The sequence below is a fragment of the Cynocephalus volans genome, chromosome 1 (assembly GCF_027409185.1).
Source record: "Cynocephalus volans isolate mCynVol1 chromosome 1, mCynVol1.pri, whole genome shotgun sequence".
Taxonomy (NCBI): Eukaryota; Metazoa; Chordata; class Mammalia; order Dermoptera; family Cynocephalidae; genus Cynocephalus; species Cynocephalus volans.
In genome coordinates this window covers 228,421,177-228,429,312 of record NC_084460.1, presented here as the reverse complement: position 1 = coordinate 228,429,312, position 8,136 = coordinate 228,421,177, and positions in this window count along the sequence as shown.

Genomic DNA, 8,136 nt, shown 5'->3' with positions numbered 1-8,136 from the left:
ACAACCCACTTAAAAAATGGGCAAAGGATCTGAATAGATATTTATCTAAGAAGATATACAAACGGTCCATAAGCACATGAAAAGATGCTCAACATCATTAACACTCAGAGAAATGCAAATCAAAATGACAGTGAGGTACCACTTCACACTGATTAGGATGGCCATTAAAAAAAGAAAAAGAAACAAACATTGGGAGAATATGGAAAATTGGAGCCTCTTAAATGCTGCAGGTGGGAATGTAAAATGGTTCAGTCACTGTGGAAAACAGGTTGACAGTTCCTGGAAAAGTTAAACATAGAATTACCATATAACCCAACAATCCTACACTTAAGTATATGCCCTAACGAATTGAAAACAGGTGCTCAAATACTTGTAAACAAATGTTTATAGCAGTGCTATTCACAAAAGCCAAAAGGTGGAGACAATCTAAATGTCCATCAATGAATAAACAAATTATAGTGTATTCATACAATGGAATATTATTCAGACAGAAAAGGGAATGAAGTAGTGATGCATGCTGCAGTGCAGATGACTCTCTATAACAGTATGCTCAGTGACAGAAGCCAGACACAAAAGGCCACATCTTGTATGATTCCATTTATGTGAAATATCCAGAACAGGTAAATCCAGAGACAGAAAGTAGATTGGTTGTTGCCGATGGCTAGAGAAAGGAAGGGAGTAAGGAGTAACTGCTTCATGGTTGTATAAATCGGGGTTCTTCAGAGGGACAGAACCAATAAAATATATACATAAATAATATGAGAGGGGATTTATTAAGGGAATTGGCTCACATGACTGTGAAGGCTGAGGAGTTCCATGATAGGCCATATGCAAACTGGATGCTTGTAGTGTGGCTCAGTCCAAGTCCAGAAGCCTCAGAACCAGGGAAGCTGATGGTGTGATTCTCAGTCCAAGGCCAAAGACCTGAGAGCTTGGGGTACCGCTGGTGTAAATCCTGGAACCCAGAGGCTGAAAAGTCTCCAGTTCTGGTGTCCACGAACAGGAGAGAGGAGTGTGTCCCAGCTCCAGTGCATAGAGAAAAATATTCACCATTCCCTTTGTTTTTATTCTCTTCAGGCCCCCAGCAGATTGGATAGTGCTGCCCATATTGAGGGCAAATCTTTCCCACTTAGTCCACTCAGGCCCACATGCTAATCTCTTCTGGAAACACTCTCATAGACACACCCCAAAAGATTACTTTACCCGATTTCTAGGTATCCCTTAATCTACTTAAGATGACAACTAAAATTAACCATCACAATGGGTATGGGGTTTTATTCTGGGGTAATGAAAATGTTTTGCAGTTAGATAAAATGGCAATTTTACAACATTCTGAGCATACTAAATGCCACTGAACTGTTCCCTTTAAAATGGTTAATTTTGTTATGTAAATTCCCACAATAAAACAGAAAAACCAGATACACCCTCACACATTGAGATACCTCTACATACCAAATAGAATGGATAAAGTTTAAAAGCCTGACTACCAAGTTTTGTCATGGTTGTAGAGGAATTGGAATACTTGTTCACTGCTGGTGGGAATATAAAATTATAAAACTACTTTGGAAAGCAGTTTGACAGTTGTTGAAAAAGAGCATATGTCCACATAGAATCTTGTACTGGAATCTTAATAGCAGGTTTATTTGTAACATTCCCAGGTTAGAGATATCTGAAATGTATATTAACAGGTTAATGAATCAACCAATTGTAGCGTATCTATACAATGGAGTACTACTCAGTAATATAGAAGGATGAACTATTGACACACACGCTACAATATGGTTGAAGTTCAAAAAGTTTTGCTAAATAAAGGAACCTAGATAAAAAGGAATAGATACTGTATGATTTTATTTATATAAAACTCCAAAAAAAATACAGGCAAATCTATAGTGATAACAAGTAGATTAGTAATAGCCTGGGGACAGGGACGGGGGCATAGGCAACGAGAAGGGATTACAAAAGGGATAAGTATACTTTTGGGAATGATGAATATATTCACTATCTTGTTATGGTCCTGTTTCATAAGTGTAGTCATATGTCAAAGTTTATCAAATTGTACACTTTAGATATATGAAGTTTATTATATGTCGGTTATACTTCAATAATGCTTTTTTTTTTTGTCTTTTTGTCTTTTTGTGACCGGTAAGGGGATCGCAACCCTTGGCGTGGTGTCGCCCGCACCGCACCCAGCCAGCGAGCGCACGCACCGGCCATTCCTATATAGGATCCAAACCCGCGGCGGGAGCGCCACTGCGCTCCCGAGTGCGCCACGGGGCGGCCCAATAATGCTATTTTTAAAATAACAAATATATTGGTGAGAATGTGGAGAAATTGGAAACCTTGTACACTGCTGATGGGAGTGAAAAATGTGCAGTTGCTTTGCAAAAAGAGTTTGGCAGTTCCTTAAAAGGTTAAATAGAGTTAACATTAAATTCATGTACAAGTAGTATATGCTGAAGAGAAATGAAAATGTATGCCCACAGAAGAAGTCTGAAAAACTGCTGCAATTTTGGGTAAGAATAGTGGGAATCTGTGGCCTTGTTTTCTGGAGCTGTCCCCATGCCCCCTACTCCAGAGAAATTGGTGGGCAAAAGTGATTGTTTTACCAACTTTTGACTGGACATGGAAAATATCACATTTGATGTCAGAGGGGTACTCATGGGTGGGGAATGAAAAATGCACATTTTTGTTATCCAAAAGTTGCAGACATTTGATGAGAGATCCTGAAAATGAGATACTTATATAGAGTCTCAGGTAAGCTCTCCACACACTTCTCACTAACTAGGAAATTACACTTGTGCAAAGAATTCCCAAGAGCACCTGGTAAAAAGTGAAAAGGAAAAAGAGATGAAAGAGTTGGCTAAAACTTAGAATGTGTTCTGCAACCTGCACACAGATAATAGGCAAAGGGTAGAGGTTTTATTGGCTCAAGGTATTTGAGCGCAACCTCTGATCAAAATATCATCTGACCACTAAGTTATGCTGAAACAGAAGCAACTTCTAGGGACTAGATTTCAAAATAATAATAGAAATAAAAGAAACTGAGCAGAGACATTCGGGGAAAAATTCTTTACAATTTCTTCCAGAAATTAGAAATAGAGGTAATGCCTTCTAACACATTCTATGAGGCCAGCATTAACTCAGTATCAAAACCAAAGACATTACAAGAAAGGAAAAGTACAGATTAGTATTTCTCACAAATATAGAAGTAAAAATGTTCAACTATATATTAGCTAATCAATTCCCACAACATATAAAAGGAATTGTACTCCATGACCAAGTAGGATTTATTCCAGGTATGCAAGGTTTGTTTAATATTCAGAAATCATCTAATACAATCCATTATGTCAACTGGCTAAAGAATAAAAATCACATGATCTTGTCAATAAACAAATAAAAATAAATTGACAAAGTCCATCACTCACTCATGATAAAAATTCTCATCAAACTGAGAATAGAAAGGAACTTCCTCAACTTGATATAGGACATCTACAAAGAAACAGCAGCTAAAATCATACTTAATGGTGAGAAACTAGATGCTTTCCCCATTAAGATTAGGAACAGGGCAAGGATGTTCACTCTCACCATTCCCATTCAACATCATACTGTTGGGCTTATCTAATTCAGTAAGACAACAAGAAGAAATAAAATGTATATAGATTAGGAAGGAAGAAATAAAACTATCTTGTTCACAGATTCAAAGAATCAACCAAAACAAAATTGGAATAATGAGGGACAGCAAATATGCAGCATGAGAGTTTAATATACAAAAGCCAATTGCCTTCTTACATACCAGCAATTAACAATTGGAATTTGAAATTTAAAACCAGCACTTTTACCTTACAACCAAAAAATGAAAAACTTAGATATAAATCTAACAAAATATGTACAAGAACTATTTGAGGAAAACTATAAAACTCTGGTAAAAGAAATCAGAGATCTAAAAACATTGAGAGATATTCCATGTACATGGATAGAAAGACTCAATTGTCAAGATGTCAGTTCTTTCAAATTTGATCTATAGATTCAACACAATCTCAATCAAAATTCTAACTAATTGTTTTGTGGATATTGACAAGCTGATTCTGACATTTATATAGAAAGGCAAAAGACACAGAATAACAGACACATTATTAAAGGAAAAGAACAAAGTTGGAGGACTGACACTCTATAACTTCAAGACTACAAAGCTACAGTAATCAAGACAGTAGTACTGATGAAAGAATGGACAAATTGATAAATGGAATTTAGAGAGCCGAGAAACAGACCTACACAAATGTAGTCAACTGATCTTTGACAAAGAAGCAAAGGAAATTCAATGAAGGAAGGATACTCTTTTTTTTTTTTTTTTGGCAGCTGGCCAATACCAGGATCCAAACCCTTGGCCTTACTGTTACCAGCACCGCACTCTCCCAAACATCTCCATGCAAAAAATTAATCTTGGCACAGACCTTCCACCTTCCACAAATGTAAACTCAAAATGGATCATAGAACTAAACGTAAAATGAAAAACCTTAACCTCCTAGAAGATAACATTGGAGAAAAAAAAAATTGATGAGTTATACATGATTAAAATTAAAAAGTGCTCTGCAACAGATGCTGTTAAGAGAGTAAAAAGAGAAGCTACAGACTAGGAGAAAATATTTGCAAAACACCTATCTGATAAAATATATTCAAATATTCAAAGAACTGTATAAAACTCAATAAGAAAACAACCTGATTTAAAAGATGGGCACAAGATTTGAATGTATATACCTCACAAAGAAGATATTCACATGGCAAATAAGCATACCAAAAGATGCTCAACGTCATATAACATTAGGGAATTGCAAATTAAAACAATGAGAGTGGTACATCTAGACAATGGAATATTATTATTCAGCAGTAAAAAGAAATGAGCTTTCAAGTCATGAAAAGATATGGGGAACCTTAAACACATATTGCTAAGTGGAAGAACTCAATCTGAAAAGGCTACATACTATATGATTCCCACTATATGATGTTCTGGAAAAGGCAAAACTATGGAGATAGTAAAAAGATCAGTGGTTGTCAGGATGTTGGGGTGGAGTGGGAAGAGAGGAATGAATAGGTGATACATGGGATTTTTTAGGGCTGTGAAACTATTCTGTATGATACTGCAATGGTGGATACATGTCATTATACATTTGTTAAATTTAGAATGAACAACAAAAAGAGTGAACCATAATATAAGCTATGACTTTAGTTAATAATAATGTATTAATATTGGCTCATTAATTATAACCAACGTACCACAGAAATTCAGGGTATTAACAACAGGGTGAACTTGAGAGGGGATTTGAGGAAATATATGATAATTCTCTATACTTCCAACTTATTTTTCTATAAAAATAAAATTGCTCAAAAATGTATATTAATTTCTTAAAAAATTGATTAGAGACATCACTTGCTATACACTGGAAGGGAGACAGATTCTACAGTTTAATTCCAGGCAAGTTACTAAAACAAACGAAGCTTTCACGAAAGTAAAGCAATCCAGAGTTGCTACATACTCTCTAAAATTCAAAACTACTAGACATACAAATAAGAAAGAGTGAAACATAGTCAGGAAATAAAGCAGTCAATGTAAAATGACTCTGAGTAGGCCCACATGTAATATTTTGCCAACAAAGACCTCAATGTGGCTATTAGAAATATGTTTAAACATTTTTTCCTAAATTTATGTTCAAAGAACTAAAGGAAAACATAAGAGAAATGACTCAACACAAAGAGACTCTAAATAGAGAAATAGCAGCTATAGAAGAAGGACCAACTTGAAATTCTAGAGTTTAAAGTAATCATAACCTAAATGAAAGAAATTACCAGATGAGTTTAGCAGACTGAAAAAAAAAATTTGAAGATCACTAGAAATTACATAATACAAAGAATAGAGAGAAAAAGATTGAAGAAAAATGAAGAGTCAGAGATCTCAGTATACATGTATAGGCATTTCAGTATGAGAGGACACGTGAGGGAGCAGGAAAAATAATTGAAGAAATAATGAAAACTTCCCAGTTTTGATAAAAAAACATTACCTACAGGTTCAAGAAGCTTAACAAATCCCAAGTGGGGAAAATATTAAGGGATCACACCTAGATACATTCTAGTGCACCTGCTGAAAGCCAAAGACAAAAAGAAATTCTTAAAAAACACAAGAGAAAAACAACTCATTATGACCAGGGGAACAACAATACGATAAATACCTAACTTCTCTCATCAGAAACAATGGCATCCAGAAAACAATGGAATGAAATACTCAGTGTCCTGGTAGTGGGTTTGTGAAGGGAACAAACAACTAAAAATTCTATATACTAAAAAATTATCTTTCAGAAATGAAGGTGAAATAAAGACATTCCCTAAAAAACAAAAACTAAGAGATTTTGTTGCTAGTCAACATGTACTACAAGCATTACTTAATGGAGTTCTTCAGACAGAAAGAAAATAATACCTGACAGTAACTCAGATCCACAGGAAAGAAAGAAGAGGACTAGTAATGGTAAATATTTTACTCAGAGGAAGCCATTTACAGAATGTATCCTATTTTACATGTCTTTTACTTTTGGGACAGTGTCTTTTCCTTTCCCTTTGTTTTTTCTTATTTTTTTGTTTTTGTTTTGGTTTTTTTGCCAAAACAAACTCAGTAAGTCCATCTGGCATTTTTTCAATAGACAACTGAAGAAAAAACCCCTAGACTTCCTCACTTTAATACAACTGCTAGCAAATTGCCATCTTTGTTTTAACTTTGAAGGCAGGTTTCTAGCTCACATTGTGATACCTGCTAACATTTATCTTGTATGGTTGGATTCTCTGTCTAAATTAGAGTCAGGAGCTGGCTGGTTAGCTCAGTTGGTTGGAACATGGTGTTATAACACCAAGGTCAAGGGTTTGGATCCCCTTACCAGCCTGCTGCCAAAAAAAAATAAATAAATAAAAATAGATAAATTAGAGTCAGACCTTATTTATAATGCTTTGATAATATGTGGTAGATTTAAGTCTATCTTTCCATCCTTTTTCCACTATTGGTATGTATAATTTTACATGTTTCAGTCCTGTGACCTTGCTTCTTTATGTGTTTCATGCTGGCAGTTACAGACTCAAAAGATATTACATAGCAAAGAGGCTATGGTGGGACCTTTGGCAGTCTTCTGATTCTCATTGCCTCAGAATATTACTCTGTGCAATTGGGAAATACCAGTCTTTTTACTGATGAATATATAACAACATGTAGTGGAAGTTGAGTTATTTTCCTGCCTAGGTTAGTCTGTGCTGTTCTTGTTCATAGATTGTATTTCTTATTCCATTTCCATTGTTATAACAGGGAAAATTTCACTAGGATTTTGACTTATCGTTTATTGTTTAAAGTTCCCGTACCCTTTTTTGAGTTAACTTCCAAGTCTGCTTATTACTGTTGTTTTGTACTTTACTAAGTCTCAAAGAACTTTAGGTGTGGAAGAATTCCTTACAGATTATCTCATAGAATTTTCTGTTTGATGAAGTTATGGTCCATGGGTTAAATTAGGATTCCCCTAAGATTAACCAAATGTGATAAGACTTAGGCAGGTCTCCTGAATACTAGTCCATTGCCCTTGCAATTGTTTTGTGATATCTCTTGTATTACTTGAGATTGTTTTTTAGCAGACTCCATTAGAAGCAATACTACAGTGGTGGTCAACATAACTAGATTTTAATAACAGATGTGTGTCGTTAATTAGCTGAATGACTTTGGAAGTTACTGAACTTTATTTGTAATTACATCATATATCAAATAGCCAGCTGATCCAAGTTTTCTTTAAGATCTTTTTCAGTTTTGAAATTCAGTTCCAAATTGTTTTGATTTCCAGGATGCCAAGCAAAAACTACCTTAAGTTTGGTGAGAGATACTGGTTGACACAAAACCTATAAGCTGTAATTCTTTCTAATTCTTTTATATATTCTCTTAAAAGAATTATAGAATACCTGGGTCAGTGTGCAAATATGAGGTTAGGTATACATTTAACAAATTCAAAAATAGTCTTATAGGAGAAATGTTTTAGAAGTTTGTTTTTAGAAAAAAACTTATTTATAATATTTATTGAATATTTGTTAGATAAAATTCTTATGAACTTTTTAATAAATATA